Raw genomic sequence first — 23067 nt, 5'->3', positions numbered from 1 at the left:
AAATCGGTGTGCTATAGCCCACTTTTTCGGGGGGGGGGGGGGGGGGGTGGGCTTCAGGTATGCTTTGGGCCAAAAATAGATTGCGGCATGCCAGAGAGGCTGGGGAGCATCCTAAAGTGGTCCGATTGGGTGGGCGTGGCCATTTGGGTGGTCAAACAAGCAAAATGGTGTAAATAGGACATTTTATAGGCTATATTGGTGAGCTATAGCCCACGGTTCCGGGGGTGGGCTTGGGGTCCGATTGTGCCGTGGCTCAAAAATCGACTGTGGCATGCCAAGGATACTGGAGAGCATCCTAGTGTGGTCCATTTGAGTGGGAAGGGTCATTTTGGTTGGTCAAACGGACAAAATGATGCAAATTGAGCATTTTAAGGCCAAAACGGTGTGCTATAGGCCACAGTTGTAGAGGTGGTCCTGGGGTTCGGGCGTGTCATGGGCTGAAAATCAACTCGTGCATGCCAGGGAGATTGGGGAACATCCTATTGTGGTCCATTTAGTTGGGAGGGGCCATGTAGGTGGTAAAACAGGCAAAACGGTGCAAACGGGACATTTTTAGGCCAAATTGGTGTGCCATAGCCCACTATTTTTGGGGTGGACTCGGGGTTCGAGCATGCTATCAGTCAAAATCTATCGGTGTATGCTAGGGAGGCTGAGGAGTATACTAGTGTAGTCCATTTTGATATGCGGGGCCATTTGAGTGGTCAAATGGGCAAAACGGTGCAAACGGGCATTTTCAATCCAAATCGTTGTGCTAAAGCCCACAGTTTTGGGGTTGAGCCTAGGGTTCGAGCATGTCGTGGGTCTAAAATTGTTTGAGGCATGCCAAAGAGGCTGGGGAGTATTTGAGTTTAGTCTGTTTGGGTGGGCGTAGCCATTTGGGTTGTCAAATAGGAAAAACGGTGCAAACGGGGTGTTTTCAAGCCAAATCGGTGTGCTACCGCCCATGGTTCCAGGGTATGGGCGTGTCGTGGGATGAAAATCGGCTGGGGCATACCAGGGAGGCTGGGGAGTGTCTTAGTATGGTCCGTTTGGGTGTTCGACACAATTCGGGTTGTCAAACAGGCAAAACGGTGCAAACGAGGTATTTTGGGGCTAAATAGGTGTGCTATAGACTACGATTCTAGGGATGGGCTCGGGGTTCGAGCGTGCCGTGGCTAAAAATATTCTGGGGCATGCCAGGGAGGCTGGAAAGCATCCTAGTATGGTCCATTAGGGTGGGCGGGGCCATTTGAGTGGTCAAGAAGACGAAACGATGTAAATGGGGCATTTTCGGGCCAAATCAATATGCTATAGCCAACAATTCTGGGGGTGGGCCAAGGCTCCGGGAGTGCCATGGGCCAAAAATCGACCGAGATGTGACAAGGTGCTAGGGAAGGTCCTAGAGTAGTCCGTTTGGGTGGGCTTAGCCATTTGGGTGGTCAAATGGACAAAACTGTACAAATAGGGCATTTTCTAACCAAATGGGTGTGCTATAGCCCACGGTTTTGGGGGTGGACCCGGGGTTCGAGCGTGCTATGGGCGAAAAATCGACTGTGGCATGCTAGGGAGGCTGGGGAGCATCGTAGTGTGGTTCATTTTGGAGTTCGGGGCCATTTGTGTGGTCAAACAGGCGTAACGGTGCAAATGGGGCATTTTCGAGCCAAATCAGTGTGCTATAGCCCATGGTTTTGGGGGTAGGCCAGCGGTTCGGGCGTGCCGTGGGACAAAAATTGATTGAAGCATGTCAGTGAGGTTGGGGATTATCATAGTGTTATCTATTTGGGTGGGCAGGGCTATTTGAGTAGTCAAATGGCCTAAACAGCGCAAACAAGCCTTAGCCTCGAGAACCGTGCGCTACAGCACACCAATTTGGTCTAAAAACACCCCGATCTAGCTGTTTTGCCTTTTTTACCACCCAAATAGCCCCGCCGACCCTAATGGCCCATACTATGCTGCTCCTCAGCCTTTTTAGGGTCCTTGGTAAATTTTTATTTCTAAAAATGCCCGAGCCCTAGGCCCACCTCCAAAATCGTAGGCTATATCATGCCGATTTGGCTTGAAAATGCTTATTCGCATTGTTTCACCCATTTGACCACCCAATGGCCCCATCATCTCCAACGGCCCACACCAAGTCGCTCCTCAACTTGTCGGAAGGAGGCAGTTGATTTTTTACCCAAAATATAATTGGGGCAGTTGATTTGGCCCAAAAATGCCTCATTTGCACCGTGTCACCTATTTGACTACCCAAACGGCCCCGTCAACCCCAAAGGATCATACTAGGCTCTTTATCCTGCTTGGGGGCCCTCAATTAATTTTTGGCCCAAAACACGCCCGGGACCTGGGCACACCCTTGGAACCCTGGGCCTCATTTTGCTCGTTTGACAACCCAAATGTCCCCGCCCACTCCATCGGCCCACACTAGGCTTATCTTTAGCCTGTCTGGGGGTCTTTGATATGAGGGCATAAAACATGTCCGAGCCCCAGACATACCCCCAGAACCGTGGCCCCAGAACCGTGGGCTATAACACACCAATTGGGCTCGTAAATGCCTCGTTCGCGCTGTTTTGCCAGTTTGACCACCTAAACAGCCCCGCCCACCCTAACGGTCCAAACTCCCCCACTCTTCAGCCCTTATGGGAACCCCTAATCAATTTTTGACTGAACACACACTGAAGCCTCGGGCCCTCACCTGAATCCATGAGGTATAGCACATTAATTGGCCCAAAAACGGCCCATTCATACCGTTTCTCCCACTTGACCAACCAAATGGCCCCGCCAACCCCAATAACCCACACTTCCCTGCTCTTTAACTTTCCTGGGAGCCTCCGATCTATTTTTCAACAAAAAAATGTTTGGGCTCCAGCCCACCCATAAATCAATTTAACTCGAAAATGCCCCATTCATGCTATTTCACCTGTTTAACCACCCAAATAGCCCCGCCGACCCCAAAGTCCCACACTAGTCTTCTCCTCAGTCTTCTTGGGGGGCCCCAATCAATTTTCAGCTCAAAATATGCTCAATACCTGGGCCCACCTCTGGAATAGTGGGCTGTAACACACTGATTTAGATCGAAAATGCCCCGTCTGTCCGTTTCTCCCCTTTGACAACCCAAATGGACTCACTGACCCCAACGTCCCACACTAGCCTGCTCCTCAGCTTACCTGAAGGATTTTGATTGATTTAGGCCCAAAATACACTCAATCCTCGAGCCCATCCTTGAAATCGTGGGCTACAGCACACTGATTTATCAAGAAAATGCCCCTCTCATGTTGTTTCGCTCGTTTGACCACCCAAATTACCCAGGCATCCCCAATGACCCACACTAGGTTGCTTCTCATCCTCCCTGGGGTCCTCAATTAATTTTTGGCCCAAAACACACCGGGGACCTTGGCCTACCCTTGGAACTATGGGCTATAGCACATCGATTTGGCCTGAAAATGACTCGTTTGCACCGTATCTCCTATTTGACCACCCAAATAGCCCTGTCGGCCCCAATAGACCACACTAAGTCACTTCTCAGCCTTCTTGGGGCCCTCGATCAATTTTTGGCCCAAAACATACTCGGGCTCGGGCACACCCTTAGAACCGTGGGCTATAGCACACCAATTTTGCTTTAAAATGCCTCATTCACGCTGTTTTGCTCTTTTTACCACACAAATGTTCTCGCTAAATTTTACGTCCTACACTAGGCATCTCTTCATCCTTCTAAGGGACCCTTAATCAATTTTTGGTACAAAATATGCTCGAGCCCCTGGACCATCTCAAAACCGTGGGCTATAGCATACTGATTTATATTGAAAATACCCAATTCATGTCGTTTCTCCCGTTTGATGATCCAAATGGACCCGACAACTACAACGGCCCTCACTAGATCTCTACTTAGCCTTTCTGGGGGACTCCAATTATTTTTTGGCCAAAAATACACTCGGTCCCAGGCCCTCCCCCGAAACTGTGGGCTATAGCACACCAATTTAGCCTGTAAATGCCCCATTAGCATCGTTTCAGATATTTGACCATGCAAATGGCCCCGCCAACCACAACAACAAATACTAGGTCACTCCTTAGACTACCTGAGGGTTCTTGACCAATTTTTTGCCCAAAACACGCCCAGGTCCCGAACCTACCCTCGTAATCGTGGGCTATAGCACATCGATTTGGCCCTTAAATGTCTTGTCCATGCCGTTTTGCCCGTTTGACCACCCAATTAGCCCCGTCAACCTCAACGGCCCATACTAGGCTACTCCTCAGCCTTCCTGGGGGGGCCTGGTTGATTTGCGACCCAAAGCACGCCTAGGCACCATGCTCACCCTCAAAACCATGGGATATAGCTCACCGATTTGGCCCGAAAATGCCCCATTCACACTGTTTTGCCTATTTGACAACCCAAATGGCCTTGCCGACCCCAACTGCCCATACTAGGCTATTTTTCAGTGTTCTTGGAGGCCCCCAATTAGTTTTTATCCAAAACACGCTCGGGCATTGGGCCCACCCCTGGACCGTGGGCTATAGTACATCAATTTGACCGAAAAATGCTTCGTTCTCATTATTTTGGCCCTTTGACTTCACAAATGGACCTACCAACCCCAACAATCTATACTAGGCTACTTTCATCCTGCCTATCGGCCTCCTATCGATTTTTGGCCAAAAATATACCCGAACCCCGAGATCACCCTAGGAATCGTGGGCTAGGGCACACCAATTCAGCTCACAAATGTTTCATTCATGCCGTTTTGCTTGTTTGACCACACAAATTGGTCCTCCAACCACAACAACCCATAATAGGCCACTCCTCAGCCTGCCTGAGGGGTCTCGATCGATGTTTATCCCAAAACACCCCTGATATCACCTTCGAAATCATGGGATATAGCACATCAACTTGGCTCGCAAATGCCCCGTTCATGCTATTTTGCTTGTTTGACCATACAAATTACCCCGCAAATCCCAATGGCCCATACTAGGTCACTCCTCAGCCTGCCTGGCAGCCTCGACAGATTTTTCAATCCAAAACATGCTTGAGCCTTAGCCCCACCCCTAAAACCATGGGCTATAGCACACTGATTTGGCCCAAAAATGTTCCATTCGCGTCATTTCGTCCGTTTGACCAAACAAATGACCACGTTGACCTAACCGACCCATACTAGGCCGCTTCTTATCCTGCTTGGGGGCCTCCAATTGATTTTTGGCATAAACAATTCTCAATCCATGGGCCCACCCCGATACCATGGGCTATAGCACACTAATTTGGCCCAAAAATGTCCCGTTCTTGCATTTTCACCCCCTTGACCACCCAAATGGCCCCGCCGACCCCAACAACTAACACTACACTACTTCTCAACCTGCTTAGGGGCCCTCAATCAATTTTTTGCCCAAAATACATTTGAGCCCCGGGCCTACCTCCGAAACCGCAGTCTATAACACATCGATTTAGCCCAAAAATGCCCCGTTCATGCTGTTTCATTCGTTTGACCACCCAAATTACCCTCTGACCCCAATAACATATACTAGGTCGCTTCTTAACCCGCTTGGGTGCTCCTGGTCAATTATTAGCATAAAGCACGCCCTGGCCTTGGTCCCACCCCCGAAATTGTGAGCTAGCACACTGATTTAGCCCAAAAATTCTATGTTCATGCTTTTTGCCTATTTGACCACCCAAATTTCCCCGTTGACCCCAACGACTTACACTAGGCTTCTCCTCAGCTATCTTAGGAGCCCTCGATCAATTTTTGGCGCAAACAGTGCTAGAACCCTAGGCCCGCCTCCGGAATCGTGGGCTATAGCACACCGATTTAGTTTGAAAATGCCCTGTTCTCGTTGTTATGCCCTTTTGACAACCCAAATAGCTCCACCGACCCTAACTTCCCAAACTAGGCTATTCTTAAGCCTTCCACAGAATCGTGGGCTATAGCACATCAATTTGGCTCAAAAATACCCTATTTTCGCCGTTTTGCCTGTTTAACCACCCAAATAGACCCGCTGACTCCAACGGCCCATACTAGGCTGCTCCTCAGCCTACCTGGGGGCCTTCAATTGATTTTTGTCCGAAAATATGCCCAGACCCAAGCCCACCCCTAGAACTGTGGGCTATAGCCTACCGATTTAGCCTGAAATTACCCTGTTCACACCGTGTCGCCTATTTGACCACCTAAATGGCCTCGTCGACCTTAATGGCCCATACTAGGCTGCTCCTCAGCTACCAAGGGGCCCTCGGTCGATTTTTTGCCCAAAACACAACTGGCCTCAGGCCCACCTAAGAACCGTGGGCTATAACTATGGATTTTTCCCTACGCCCTGTGCTGGACCGCAGGTACAAAGAGCATTTGGCAAACAACTCCTGTTTCTCCTATTTCATTTAGCTTTATTTTTAGGGTTTTCTCTTGTATTATAAATACCCCTTATGTACTTTTTAGTAGAAGATACACACTTTTGATACTCAAAAACATATTTTGATTCCAAGATCCGTCTTTTATCTTGGGATTTTCTTGTATTAACTTTAGTTGATTAATCAAGTTACGATTTTGGGTTTTAATTCATCTGATCATTGCAACTTCATCTAAGCCTTCGATCTTGAATGTTATTGATTTTTCCACAAGTATAGTAGCTAAAACCCCATAGCTAGGGTTGGCCAAACCCTAGCTGATTGAGGAAGTAGGGGAAGTGTGATTGTTGAATTGAACCAATACCCATGGTATGCATTGCATTATCTTCATTATCATAGTTGTCTTAGAGGTTGCAAACATTAGGATCCCGCCTAGATATTGCTACATACTCATAAATAGGAGCAGTGACTTGGAAAAGATAATGATTACAATAATTTGAGAGTTAATTGTTGGTCCATTGCCGCATAATGGAATATAGTGAATGGTCATTAGCTTTAGGGCTACTTATCGGACGGATCGGATGGACCATTACACTTAATAGTTTTGCTTAACGGTTATCGATTTTAAAATGTACAAATCCACTAGTCAACCGATAAGATATCGGTTGGTTCGGTAACGGATAAACAATTATCGGGCGGTTATCGTATGGTTTACCGGACATCCACAATTCCTACTTGAATGTGTCTCAAAACTAGAAAACAAAATAGAATAGAACATTCTTTTCTTTTCACAGTGACAACATCAGAATAGTTTCATTTTAAATAGTTTCATGGATCTAAATGTATATAATCACTCATGTAGTTGTAGATGGGCAAGGATTTATTGCAATGAACATTACCTTTAAGAACACAGCAGGAGCAGCCAAGTTACAAGTTGTAGTCATTCATAAAGGCAAACACAACTAAGAATAATTTTGATTAGTTAATAGTATTAGCTAGTGCAGGAATGCTAATACTTTTGATTCAATATTGTTGTCACTTTGGTAATAGTATTAGCTAGTGCAGGAATGCCAATACTTTTGACAACTAAGAAATTAAGAATCTCAATATTTATCTAAAAAACAAAATACTAAGTTATGTCACTCCACATAAACCATATTAATAATCAATTCTCTTAGAAAAGAATCAATTCTTTTGCGCAACAGCTTTTGCACAATATACTCAGAAAGATGTTTTTTTCCTTGAATTGAACAATCTCAAGTCTCAACTTTGGAAGATGTAGCAGCCATAAGACTAACTTTTACACAAGAATCTACTTTTCCACACTTTTAATTGATGATAGTCCCATAATTCTGTCATTGACAATGAAAACCAAATATTAATAAACATTTTCAAGTAAAATATAGCTCAAGAAGAACGATCAGTGAGTACAAATACACATAGCTCCATTTAAACCCATCTCAATTCAATAGTCTAAAACTTAAGTTCTCTACATGTTGTTGGCATATAAATATTTAACAAGATGCAAACGTATAAACGAAGATGACAACAACAAAAGCTCTCAGTAACCTTACGTTCTATTTGATTGCAAAGATGTTCTATTACCATGTTTATATATTCACCTACATAAATAAGAGAGGGAAAAGTAAAATCCAAAGAAAACCCCTGCTTGGAATCTCCTAAGAATACAATAACAATAACTACACTTAATCTCAATCTAGTTAGACTCGATTGTATGGATTCTCACATTCATGCTCTACTTAACCCCATCTCAATCCAATATTTGAAGATTTAGGTTCCCTAGCATTAGAAGTACCAATATATTCTCTAACATGACCAAAATACTCCTAACATATATTGTACCACCAGGCAACTGCGAGTCCTCGCGTGAAAATTAGAATTTCTATGCTCAGCAGCTCAATAGAGAATGTGGTGGATGTATGAAGGATGGAATGAGATTTTAAATATCCAAAAGTTTCAAAGAATTGTTTCCTATACTGGATTCCATTGCTTTATTGCAGTCGTCACATATCCATACCCCAACAACACAACTAGAGCCGGGTACTCGAGAGATGACCAGTTCTATGCTTCTTATCCGGCTGGAATAGAGCGTCTTACGGACACCACTAAGTTATATAAAGAAGCACTGGGGAATGTTTTTGAAGAAGGTGAATGGGGATTGGTTGAATGGTGCATCCTGGCTAAACATTTTGAACGTCAAGGAAAATTACCATATGTAATCATGCTCAATACATGGCGCACCTCGCTTCTATGGACAACTAGATGGAAGTGGATAGCGGGAGGATAGTAGCAGCAAACTTCTCCATTGCTGAAGAGTGGACAACTCTCATTTACTTGAACAAGTTTAAAACAAAGAAAGAAGTTAATTTACGTAGATGTAGACTTACTGATAGAATCATTAAACTTGTAATTTCTTGGGTCCTAACATGTATTGGCTTTGTGAAACACATTTTCTACTAAGTTTTTGAGAATATTTTAACCTCCAGTAAACATATGCTCTTAACTAAAACTAAATCCTTCCAGAGATTAGTGAAGGAAATCTATTAGTTCAAATACTCAACGACAATGATACAAATCATGGGCTGCAAATTTCTATCATTGAAAATATTAGGCATACTTACAAGACCCACTTTGTCTTACCCACTAATAACAAACACCAAGATTCTTCTACTGGAACTCGATCTTTATTTTTTTCAATCAGTTAAATTCAATCATCAACTTGAGAAGCTTAAATGCAATCATCAACTTGAGAAGCTTCTATCATCACAAACTAATACATAATAAGAAATTACACCATAAAGATTGTTAGGTGAACAATAAATATAAACAAAACAAGATACCTTAAAGAACAAGCAAGACAAACAACTCTTCAGCTTTCCACTGCCATGACAATATAAATATATAATACTCATTTGAATTAAGAACATAACAACCCCACTTAAAGAATCAATTCTAAAACATAATTAATAGCTAAGAATAATATGAACAGTGAAAAGAAACATAACTGATGACTTTTATCTTCTTCTTTTTATACTAACCTTGTGAAAGGTAGGGGTGTGTATCAGTCAGTTCGGTTCAATTTTAAGTGTTGTTGGTTCGTTTTATCAATTTTCAGTTTTTAATATGTAAAACCAATAACCAACCAATAAGATATTTTCTTATCGGTTTTGGTTTATCGGTTTTTGGTCCTTAATGGTTTGGTTTTTGGTTTAACCAATAAGAAAGTACTTATAAAATAGAAATAGTAACAACTAACATAAAAAAAATGAAATCTTAATTACCGCCAAAACCTACGCAACGCATTTTAGTTTATAAGAATCTTCAAACTTGAACTGAATATTAGTTAGGAAAAAATTGAATCCTAATTGTTGGAAGCTATAAATGTTTCAAGCTTTTTATTACGATAATAGCTGAACTTTATATGGTGCCTTTGTTGCCTCGAATAGGTTAATACTTTGTGAATCACTGAATTATGAATTAGTAGTGCATATAATCTATATATATACACATATCTATATAGATAGATAGATAGATAGATAGATAGATAGATAGAGAGATTTAAATATATAACACAAATAGGGATAAAATAATAACTTAGTGTATCCTTATCGGGTTATCGGTTTAACCGATAACCCAATAAGCTAAAACCAATACCGAACCATTTAACCAATAAATTTTTTTATAAAACCAGTAAAAATTGTTAACCCGATAACCCAATACCAATAACCTAATAAAATTTTTATCGGTTCGGTTTTTGCACAACCCTAGTGAAAGGAAAGCCATCTTGTAGGCTTGTATAGTTGTACTACACGTCAAATGCAGTAGGGTCTTTTCCTGCACTAGCTAAATCTGAAGAGAAGAATAATATAATGAATAAACTAATACATAAAATCATTTATAACAACATTACACGTAAAGATAATACTATTACCTTTTTCAATTTGCTCAAGATTATCAAGATTTTCCTCAACACTAACAGGTTGTTTTAATTGCTTACTTTGAAGCCAATCTTGAAGACACACTAGAACTTGCACCAATTTAGGAGTCAATGAAATCCTAAATGAATCAAGACGACGTCCTCCTATACTAAACGCAGATTCAGATGCAATACTTGAAACCGGAATAGCTAATACATCACAAGCCATCTTAGCAAGAACAGGAAATCTTATTGCGTTCATTTTCCACCAGGGCGGGATATTAAAATCTTTAGTATCATCTTCAGTTTCTTCTCCAAAATATTTATCTAAATCTGTTCTAGCATCTACACCTCTATTTACAACTTTATAATGCTTTAGATCTTGCATGAGTGAATCTAAGGGTCCTGTACCTTGGGTACTTAGTTGACTTCTAGAAATCAAGTAGACGTCTCCAGTAAAGAGCAAGGTAAAGATACAGCAACACCAAGCCCTTTTGAACTGGATTTTACATAATTAAATAATAAAATCATGTATTCCTTTACTACTGCTTTTAAAGATAGGCCTTGATTTTCCCCAAACATCTTTACAAGTGCATAGCCAACTGAATTAATCTTGTAACGAGGATCTAGAACACATAAAATAAAAATTATCTTATTTATTTTTATTGGATCACCCTAGTACTTATCAAATTTTTCTTTCATTTTTCTTGCCATATTACTTAAATCTGTATCTTCACTTGCAATCAATTGATTCAAATAAACAACAACAACACAAATTTTAAGAAAATAAATATTAGATGTAACTTAAAGTGATCCAGATATTTTCAAAGTAAGAAGATAAAAGATTTTATGAAATTTTGTAATCCTTCTCACGTGCACCCAATCACTACTCAAAAGTTCACCAGCAGTACCTCCAACTTCAAAATAAGAATTCTCAAGATAATATCTCAGGCCAATTTCATGAGAAGCATAATTTGTAAATGCATTCTCAAATTCAACCGCCCTACTCAACATTAGGTAGGTGGAGTTCTACCTAGTTGAAACATCTAAGCATAAATATTTCTTGCAACTAAGTTGTTAATCATCACAACTTTCTTGAAACTTTTTCAACCTCGTAGGAGATTGCCTAACATATCTCACTGCATGTCTAACACATTCAATAGACAGATAACTTTCTTTCAAGCCATCCTGGACAACAAGATTCATAATGTACGCCATACACCTCACATGGAGGTGATCACCATTCTTCAGATTAGTTCCCATCTTTGTCAAATGCTTAGATAGTTCTTTTACCATTACATAATTTGAGCTCGCATTACCTATAGTGACAGTGAATATTTTATTTATTCCCTACTCACGTAAGCATCTACCAATACCATTAGCCATATCTTCATCTTTATGGCTAATAATAGGACAAAAATTGAGAATTTTCTCATGCATATTACATTCACAATCAATCCAATAGGCAGTTATACACATGTAATTGATTCTTTGTATGGAAGTCCAGGTGTCAGTGGCTATACAGATTCTTTGTTTTGTTTCCACAAAATACCTTTTCAGCTTTTGTTTTTCTTCATTATAAATATTAAAACAATCCCTAGTGAAAGTACTACAGAAAGGGATCCAAAAATGAGGTTGTGTCACTTTCATAAATGTTCGAAAACCTTCTTTTTCAACAAAGCTAAAAGGAAGCTCATAAATTATCACCATACGACATAAAGCCTTCCTACACTCTTCTTGGTCAAATTTCCAAGGCACAACAGCTACATCACCTTGACTACCCCCTAAAATAGCTTTGAAAGCTAAATTTGATTGTTTTTTTATCAACACTAGTAGGAGTACGCTTAGGACACATCGATAGATGACCAAGAAGAGTGGGCGTACCGTCTATTGACTTAAAAGAATACTCATGGGAGCAATGGACATATTTTGCTTTTGTGCCTTCAGGACTAGCAATTTCTGTAAAATGATTCCACGCTTCTGACCTTTTTTTCCTTCTTTTAGCAATTGCCTTCTGAGTTTTAGTTGTTTCAAATTGACTTGCTCGATTTGAATCCTCACTTTCACCCATCACCTTAGAAGCTTTTATATTTTCAGCCATACTATGAGTTGATTTTGAGTTGTTGTGATAATAAAAATCTATTCATGAATTATCAGTATTGGAACAAAGAACATGAAAATTAACACGTAATACAATAGTGATTAGTGATCCATACAAAATTTGGCTAACTAAATACATGCAGTAGACTATACTTACATACTCAAGCACATGCAGTCATGCACATCACCATTCATATCAAAATTAAAAATTGAAGCAAAATAAAAGAAACAATACGAAAGTACAAGTCCACAACTCACTAGAAAAAAAAGACAATTAAAGAAACATAAAAAATAAAATTAAGCAGATAGAAAAACAAAGACTGAATTAATAAAGAAAAGATATAGAGATGAAGATGTCCATACGAGATTACCAGTAGAAAAACCAAAGCACACTGAAGAAAACAGTCTACCAGAAGTCTAGAACTTTTGCTTTACAAATAATATACGGTATATTACTATACTGATACTCTTAATAAGTAATAACTTTATTCATTAATTTTTATTAGGGTTTAATTTGGAATGAGCTTTAGGTTATTCCACTAGAATTTAGATAAATTAGATTTACAGTTTATATTTTATAATAATATAATGTGTATTTTAATTTTTATATACCTAGGTGGAAAAGTATGAATATATATGGTAATTCTTAATGGGTTAACGGTTTATCCAATAAGGAAATTAAGTAATCCACCCCCACACCAATAAGATGTTAATTAAAAAAATTTAATCCGTTCACCAACCGTTTATCCAATAAGCCAATAAGTCAATTTTGCAGTTGGCTTATTGGATACGGTTCGATTTTGAATAGCCCTAGTTAGCTTTCATCTAATAACAAGAGACTCAAAAGGTAATAGTTAACTGAAATCAATATAAGGGTTAGCAATGCGACATCCTGAGACTTAAAAGGTAAAGGGTAAATCCTTCCACTCTTCCAAAAGACTGTAAAATATACATAACTTCTCAATTTTGCATATAAGGTATTGGGTTGGTTCAACATAGCACGATAAACCTACAGAGTAGAGAAGCCAGGGTGAACAGAATCCTAGTGTTCACAATCAATGTTAATATTGTTACTTTCTCAAGACTACTACAAACAAATCCCCCCATTTACTATCCAGTACAGCTCGTAGACTACAACTGATGATAACTGCAATTCCACGTGTTCCCATGGGATTCAACCCCAACCTTAGTTGGTTAATTATATCTTGACATCGACCGTACCATCATTTAAAAAGAGGGGTTTCTTGGACGTCATCACCGAGCCCCAAGCCCATCCTAGAATCATGAATTATAACACATCGATTTGGCTCGAAAATGGCCCATTTGCATTGTTTCACTCATTTGACCACCCAAATGGCCCCTTCGACCCCAACAACCCATATTCTCTCTCTCCTCAGCCTGACTGAGAGTTTTGGCTGAATTTTGGAATAAAACATGCCTGAGCCTCGGGCCACCCCCCAGAACTGTGAACTATAGAACAAACTGTGAACTATAGAACACCAATTTAGACCAAAAATGGCTCATTTGTGCCTTTTTGCCTGTTTGACTACCCAAACGGCCCCGCCGACCCTAACTGCCCATACTCGCTCACTTTTTAGCCTGCCTTGGAACCCCCAATCAATTTTTAGACCAAAATATACCTGGGCCCCTAGCCCACCCCTAGAATCGTAAGCTATAGCACACCGATTTGGCCTGAAAATAGCCTATTTATGCTGTTTCTTCTATTTGACTACCCAAACGGCCTCACCGACACCAATGATCAATACTTCCCTGCTTCTCAGCATGCCTGGGAGCCCTCGGTTGATTTTTGGCCCAAAAACACTTAATACCTAGGTCCACTCTTTAACCATGAGCTATAACATACAAATTTGGCTTGAAAATGGTCTGTTTGCGCCATTTTGCCTGTTTAACCACCCAAATGGCCTCGTCAACCTGAACGGCCCACACTTCACTACTTTTCAACCTTCCTAATAGCCCTCGATTAATTTTCAGCCAAAAACATGCTCAAGCCACAGGCAGACCCTCGGACCCTCGAATTCTAATGTGTTTAATTTGTTTCAAATGGTTTAAATGTGTAATTATGAGTGGAATAGCTTGTTTGTAATGTGCAAAGTTTAATTTGATTAAGTCAAGAGTCAAAATAATAAGTGGAAGATCATTACGAATTTGCCTTATCTTAGCTTTTGTTTTGATTTATCGCTGAGGTTATTGTGTTGTTTTGATCTTTAATTTGTGGTGTGTTATATAGTAGGATGCTTTTTGAACTAAATACGGTGATATAGTGATGATTTAAAGTCCAAAAATTCATTGAAAATACACTACAAAAGACATGGGCAAAGGATAGAATGATCTACACTTAACCAGATTTTTGGACGCAAATTCCAGTGAGCTGACGCAAAGTCGATGCATCACGTCGACGTGCACAATGCATTGAGAAATGCATCACATTAATTATTCATACACGGCAATTAAATGCTGCCGACATAGCTTTGGGTTAGTCCAACTTTAAGTCAAACGATGCACGTAATTTAAGAGGGACTAGTGGGAATCTTTGTGACTATTTCTGGGATCGTTCCCAATTCCTAGTACCACTAGGATTGATATATTATTTATAATATATATACACGGAACATACAATTGGATACAATTTGGTGGAAGATATATCTTGGACACCTAGGCAACAATTCGGAGGAAACTGCTATACAATTTTAATTAGGTTTTTAATTTTTTAATTATTCTTTAATTTTTCATATCATGTATTCAATTAATTGGATCATGATTACGAATATTATTGGCAAAACTTCCTATTTTTGGAATTAAAGCCAAGAACATGATTACTATTATTTTGGATTAATTTTGATTAATTCTGTTTATCATATTTGGTTGTTTGTTTATTCTCGTTTTAATTGTTTTATGAATTAATCACCCATAAAATACATATATTGTCGACTTTTTGATCTAGGGAGAGGGAATAGGGTGATAGAACATGGGAATAAACAAGATTTGGATTTTTATTCTTGTATATAATAAAGAATTAAACTTAGCATCTAGGACAGGGATGTACTTAGATGCCTTACTTGATTTATACGTAGGATTGTAGCTTTAATTAACTTGATTAGATTATTACATCCCCGCTCAACGATGTAGTTGTAATGTCCATATTAGGTAAAAGATTAAAGGTTGAGAAACCATGATCATTCTTAATTAACCCTACGAATCAACAACCAAGATAAGCAAATTAGCGAATAAAATTCAATAACATAGTATGATTGTTCGGAGTACTTTAACCCTGGGCTTTTCTCCATTGATTGTTTCAAGATTTAATTTTACGCATTGTTTAATATATTTTTAATTTACAAAAATTATAAATTCTTTTTGGTTACTTTTGCACTAAATTAATCTAAACTGTGAACTAAAATTAAATCATTGTTAAATCAAGTCTTTGTGGGATCGATACTCGGCATTCTTGAAGGCCACTTTACTACTTGGTAGACCATGTACACTTGCGTGTGCGCTGTTAAGTTTTTGATGCCATTTTCGGGGACTTGTTATTGAGCAATTATTTATTTTAGTTTTACTTTTGGATTTATTTGTTTTTTTTACGCTTGGTCTTGGTTTTGTTTTTGCAGGAAACAGGTTTTCAAAGTAGAAAGTTGGCAAGGGATCACGACTTGGTTGAACCAAGCTCTGAACTTGAGTAACTTTACCATGAACACAGGAGAGAAGCAATATTTCTCCCCAGAATTCCTCAATTCCAAGAAGACCAAGAGATACTATTCCAATGGCTGAAGAACAACCAGCCCAAAGGACAGTTAGGGAAGTGGCAGTCCCACTTCCAACAAACTTGACTTCCCCAATGTAAAGACCGGTAGCTGGGGGAATTTTGAGTTGAAACATAATATGGTGCAGCTTCTTATTAGCAGTGGCCAGTTTGCAGAGCTTTCACACGAGGATCCACAAGTCCACTTACAGACTTTCTTTGAGCACTGATACATTCACTTCGACTAGGGTGACTCTAGATTATGTGAGGCTAACACTGTTTCCCCATTCACTTTTGGGGGAATCTAAAAGGTTGATGAATACAGAGCTGGCCAATTCAATCACATCATGGGATGACTTAGCCAGAAAGTTCCTCATTAGATTCTTTCATCAGGCAAGACTGCGAGACTTTATAGTAAGATAGTGAGATTCAAACATAATCCTGATGAAAACCTCTCTCATGCTTGGGAATACTTCAAGGCTCTTTTTTGGGATTTTCCACATCACCAACAGTCTAATGAGGTACTTGCTCATACTTTTGTAGAAGCTCTTGATCACAATATAAATATTTTGCTAGATTTACTTGCAGGTGGTCAAGTGATGGAATTGACTTATAATGAACTGTACACATTGCTGAACCGCATAGCACAAGGAAATCCAAATTGGCAAACAGATTCTAGAAGTTCCATAAAAAGAATTGTGGGTGTATTAGAGGTGGACCAATTTACATCCTTATCAGCACAGGTATTTGCCTTACAAAATTTGATCAACATTCATTTCAGCGGCTTGAAGTTGGGAGCAACACAACTTGCAGCCACAGCCAATGCCATCCAACAAGCTGCGGGTTGGTGTGAAGTATGCAAAAACAGTGGTCATGCGGATACTATGTTTGCATCAAATCCAAAATCTGTGATGTAAGTAGGTAATGCTCAATGGATGAATTATGGTAATGCCTACACCAGGAAGTGGCAAACTCAGCCACCAAATCAACCATGGAACTCCCTACAGCCACAAACCTAATCAAATCAGTCAATGAGTAATATGGAAGACACATTGAAACAACTCTTAGCTGGGCAAGCACAACTATTTGCGGATATAAAAAGTCAACAGATAGAATTACAGAATCAAAAAGTATTCTAGAGAATCTTAGAGTTGCAAGTTGGCCAATTATCATACGTACTGAATACAATACCACAAGGTAGGTTGGCAACAGATATAGAAAATCCAAAGAAGGTTATGGCAATCACCTTAAGAAGTGATAAAGATCTTAAAGGAGAACCTTCAAAATCAACAAAGGAGGTTGATGCTGATATGATAACCAAATAGGTTCCTAAAAAAGTTGCTGAAAATTCAAGAAAATCTGAGTACTTGAGACCAAAAGTTGTTGAACCAAAAGTGAAGAAGACAGCGTCATTTCCCTTTTCTCAAAGGCAAATAAAGCGAAGGAGGATGCCTTATTCAAAAAGTTCATTGATACATTCAAAGAGCTTCATATTAACTTACCTTTGCTAGATATTTTGCAGAGTATGCCTAAGTATGCAAAGTACTTAAGGGATGTGGTGGTAAAAAAGCTAAAATTGCAAGATGTTGGAGCAACAACACTCACTAAAGAGTGTAATACGGTAATGACATAAAAAATCCCTAAGAAATTGAAAGATCAGGAGAAATTTGTTATCCCTATTAAAATTAGGAATAAAGCGGTCCATGCACTAAGTGACTTAGGGTCAAGCATAAACTTGATGCCCCTATCATTGTTTAAAATATTGGGATTGGGAAAGCCAAGATTGACCACAGTGGTTTTGCAGCTCGCAGACGGATCTATAAAATATCCAGAAGGTGTAATAGAGGACGTCCTCATAAAGGTTGGTAAATTCATTATACCTGCTGACTTTTTTGTTCTTGATTTTAAGGCAGACAAACAGGTACTTATCATCTTGGGGCGTCCATTCTTAACAACTGGAGGGGCTTTGATTGATGTTAGAGAAGGCATGCTCAAAATGAGGGTAGATGATGAAGAGGTGGTATTTGATACGTACAAAACACCCACAGTAAAACCCTAAATTAAAGATTTGTATGTGATAAATATTATTGAAGAGGAAAAGTGTGGGGTGGTTAGTCTACCAAAGACCTCTTCGAATTACCTAATTGAGCAGCCTAAGACGAAACCGTTGTGTCCCAAAATGATGAAGGTTGATGTGAAGAGAGATGGTGACTTTGAGAGTGCAAACTCAAGAGGTATAAAAAGAATAAGAAAATGGCTCCCAATGGGGAGTAAAAGGGTGAAGAAATATGGTTGAGTTGATATGAGTCGTGCCGTGACACTAAATTAGGCGTTGCTTGGGAGGCAACCCAAGTTAATTAGGTATATTTTATTTTCAGTTTTTATTTTTTATTTCACATAGTTTTTGTTTTTGGTTGAGTCACAGTTTATTGGGAAGTCTGAATACCGGAAACCTGAGCTAAGGAGCATGACAAAAATTGAGTATGGAGTCCCATGGATCTCATCTATGTGTGAAGATGCTACTAGCTAGGACTAGAGGCCTTAGGGAGTATTTCTATCTCTTACTTTAAAAGTTCACTTTCAGGATAAAGTAGATTTTTAAGTATGGGATGGGGAAATTTCCCAAATTTTTGGCTCAATTTAAAAAATTTTGGTTAGAAATAAGTTAGATATTCTTGTTGGTGCTATTTTTGATTATATGATGCAAGTGGGTTTGTTTGTAAAATCATGTTGATTGATGTGAATTATTATTTTTGATACTCCGAGGCTCAAGTTTATGACTATTTTCCATGTTGGCTTAAAATATGAATTCATGCTATTGTTGGTTGGGAGTCTATGATGATCCTTTTGAGTTGAGCATGTTCCATGTGCGTGTGAAACTTTTTTGTATATTTCTTGTTGCGTGTGATGTCTAGAACTTGCCCTATGTATGTGTGAAGCGAAATAAAGAATGTGGATTTAAGAGAAGATATAGGCATTTCATTGATAGCCTTGTTTTGTACCTTTTATTTGTCCTACCCTTGTGCATTATCCTAATTAACCCCCATTGAGCCTTTAGCTTTTTATTTGGTAGCCTCATAAGTATCCAAATTCCCTTCTTTGATAGACCTTAATTTGATCCAAAAAGCTCCTAAGTGCTTTAATGAAAAATAAATAAATTAGTAAGGAGTTTGAGAAATTGAAGAAGAAAAAAGTGAAATTGATGCTCCAAGGTAAGAGTTACTGGTGTTTATATTTGATGTGTGGTGGTTGAGAGTGATATAAATAATGCTAGAAATATTGCCATGATTGTGAAAAAAAAATTGATTCTTGTGATAGTAAATTATGCGTCCACCAAGTGTTTGTGAAAATGCTAAAAAAAATGGGGCAAAAAAAAGGTATGGATGAATGAATAAGTGTAATTTGGTTGTTGAACATTGGTTTCAAATGTATAATGTAGTGTATTAAAGTGCCTAGAGAGCCTAGTCACTATTCCCAAATAGTTCCTACCCGTCCCTTAGCCTACATTACAACTCGAAAAAGTCCTAATTGATCCTAAGCTTTACATTCAACTATTAGTGGAGCATTACACTAAGGTCAAGCCTATGGTTCATTGTGTGTAACTTGTGAATTTTTTTTTTTAGAGTGAGCGTAATTTGATTCTTGTACTCATTATGTGATAAATTCGATTTATGTGAGTGATTATGGGTAACTTTCTTATTGTGAGGGTCACATGTTTGATGAATGTGGGTGATTTGTAAGATGTCATTAATTGAATGATAAGTATGATTTTTCCACTTAGGTGAGTTAATTCTTTAGGCTAGGATGTTTTGGAGTAGTGTTCATGAGCTATCAATTGGTTAAATAACGTGTTTGGTGTAGAAACTTGCACGAACCTGCTACACAAATTTAATTAGGTTTTTAATTTTTTTAATTAGTCTTTAATTTTTCATATCATGTATTTAATTGATTGTATCGTGATTATGAATATTATTGTCTAAATTTCCTATTTAAGGAGTTAAAGCCAAGAACATGATTACTATTATTTTGGATTAATTTCGATTAATTTTGCTTATCATATTTGGTTGCTTGTTTATTCTTGTTTTAATTATTTTATGAATTGATCACCCAGATAGAACATGGAAATAAACAAAGTTTGGATTTTTATTATTTTATAAAATAAAGAATTAAACTTAGCGTCTAGGACAGGGATGTACTTAGATGACTTACTTGATTCATACGTAGGATGATAACTTTAACTAACTTAATTGGATTACTACATCCCCGCTCAATGATGTAGTTGTAATGACCATATTAGGTAAAAGATTAGAGGTTGGGAAACCATGATCATGCAATTAACCCTACGAATCAACAACCAAGATAAGCAAATTAGCGAATGAAATTCAATAACATAGTATGATTGTTCGGAGTGCTTTAACCCTGGGCTTTTCTCCATTGATAGTTCTAAGATTTTATTTTATGCATTGTTTAATGACAGCGCCCAAGCGCACACGCAAGTGTACGTGGTCTTATGAAGTAGTAAAGTGGCTTCAAGAAAACCTAAGTATCGATCTCTCATGGACTTGTGTTCGCCGCCCATCAAATTCTAGTTTAAAAATTGAGAAAAAGTAAACAATAGAGTTTTAGAATTATAAATTAAATGTAAACTAAACTAATGCAGAAAAGTAATAACTTAGGACAATAAATGGATAGAAACCCAGGGTTAAATCTTAAGAGCAATCATACTACGCTATTGAACTTCATTCATTAATTCCATTATCTTGTTTGTTGATTCGTAGGGCTGACTACATGATCATAGTCTCCCGACCTCTAATCGTTTACCTAATATGGACATTACAACTACATCGTTGAGCGGGGATGTAATAATCCAATTAAGTGTTTTAAAGCTACGCTATCACCCTATGTTGAATCAAGTAAGGCATCTAAGTACATCTCTGTCCTAGACGCTAATTCAAATCCTTTATTTAATAAAAGAATAAAAATCATACTTTGTTTATTCCCATGTTCTATCCCTCTATTCCCTCTCCTGAGATCAAAAGGTTGACAATTGATGTATTCTAAGGGTATCTAATCTTTAAAATAGTTAAATTAAGAATAAACAAACAACCAATAATGATAAGCAAATTAAACGAAATTAATTCAAAACGAAAGTATTCATGATCTTGGCCTTAACCCCGAAAAGGGTGTTTAGCCTTTAATGGAAATATTCATCATCCAATACCTTGGAGTAATGATACAAATCATACAAAAACTAAATTAAAGAATGATAAAACCTAAAAAGAAGTTGTGTTAGCCTCCAATGATGTCCCAAGTGATCTAGGGTGTTCCAAGATTTCCCAAGATGATTAAAACGTGATTTAACATGTTATATTTATAGTAGATGAGTCATAAACCTATTGGGATTGGATTTCCATGTAATAATTGTTCAGCAAGGCATTTGTTTCACTTTTGATGGCCACCGCGTCGCGGTGTGGAGCCAATCGACAATTGTCAATTTCCATAACTTCACCGCGTCGTGGAGCCTCCTCGAACTCCACCAAATGCTACACGCGCATATAGGTCACAAAACTAGGACTATTATGAATCCATTGGTTTTTTAACACTTTGATTGGACCTTCCTACAGACCACACGAGCCCCATACATTTCAGGGGTCCAAACTGTGTCAATCTTTGTATTGTGCTTTCGTTGAGCCATTTCGAGCCTCCTTGAGTTGTTTCCACTTGATTTGAAGCTTTTATATCCTTCATATATTATAATAATCCATTAAAAAAGCATCCTAAAGAATTAAAAACAACATTTCAGAGCTCAAAACAACACAACATCAAAGATGGTGAACTAGAAACACGAGTTAAGCATAGGCTAAATTCATATTGAGCTTAAGCTTATTGTTTTGACCCTTGTCTTGATCCAATTGACCCTTGAAAATTATAAATTAGTTGTTTCACATATAAATATATAATAACAACCTTATTAACTCATTAACACATTAGAACCCAACACAATAAACTAGAAAAACACCTAGCTCAAGCTAGTTATGCTAGTTTTCTTGGTTGACTTCTAAATGGTCGAATTGAATCAAAACTTGTGTAGAAACACCATTAAACATTGTAAACACATTCTTGGACACATAAATGAGCATTTATATCTTTATCAAAACATATAGCGTAAGAATCATCCTAAAAACAAGGCTAAAAAGGCTAGAATAGTAACACTAGAATGCATAAATACACCCAACATCACCACCCCACACTTAAAGTCTTGTTCATCCTCGAACAACTCTTAGCTATAAATACCATGAGTTTAAGACACTTCTACAAAATGCAAAAACAAGCAAGCACTACAATGACTACATGGAATACAAGTTTACAACACTAAGCATGTTATACGCAATTGAAAGCTCAAGAATAGCATGTTATACTCAATTACAAGATCAAGAATCCTACTTTCAAAACATCCTAGCCTCAAGAATGGAATCCACAACTGGCAAACTCATGCATATTGCTCAATCAAAGACATCACAATAATAACCCATATTCATCAAACATGTGCCCCTCACCATAAGAGAGTTACCCATAATCACTCATATAAATACAAATTATAGCACAATGGGTACAAGAATTAATTTTCACTCACTTTCACAAGAAATTTACAAGTTACACATAATAACCCATAAGCTTTCCCTAAGTGTAATGCTCTACTAATATAAGAATGTAAAGCTTAGGATCAATTAGGACTTTTCTGGGTTGTAATGTAGGCTAAGGGATGAGTAGAAACTATTTTGGCCAAGAATAGGGACTAACCTCTCTAAGCGCTTTAATACACTACATTATGCATTTAAAATCAATTTTCAACAACCAAATTACCTCATTCATTCATCCATACCTTTTATTTTTTTCCCATCTCTTTTTGGCATTTTCACAAACACTTGGTGGAAGCATAGTTTACTACCATACAAATCAATTTTTCTCTTTTTT

General features: G+C 38.5%; 1 pseudogene; it reads left to right on the top strand.

Moving 5' to 3' along the window:
• The first annotated feature begins 8222 nt into the window (after nucleotides 1-8222).
• On the top strand, nucleotides 8223-8592 carry LOC107871599 (annotated as a pseudogene).
• The last annotated feature ends 14475 nt before the right edge of the window (nucleotides 8593-23067 follow it).

Source organism: Capsicum annuum, unplaced genomic scaffold (assembly GCF_002878395.1).
Source record: "Capsicum annuum cultivar UCD-10X-F1 unplaced genomic scaffold, UCD10Xv1.1 ctg3146, whole genome shotgun sequence".
In the NCBI taxonomy this organism is placed as follows: Eukaryota; Viridiplantae; Streptophyta; class Magnoliopsida; order Solanales; family Solanaceae; genus Capsicum; species Capsicum annuum.
This window is presented reverse-complemented; position numbering and strand designations above follow the sequence as displayed.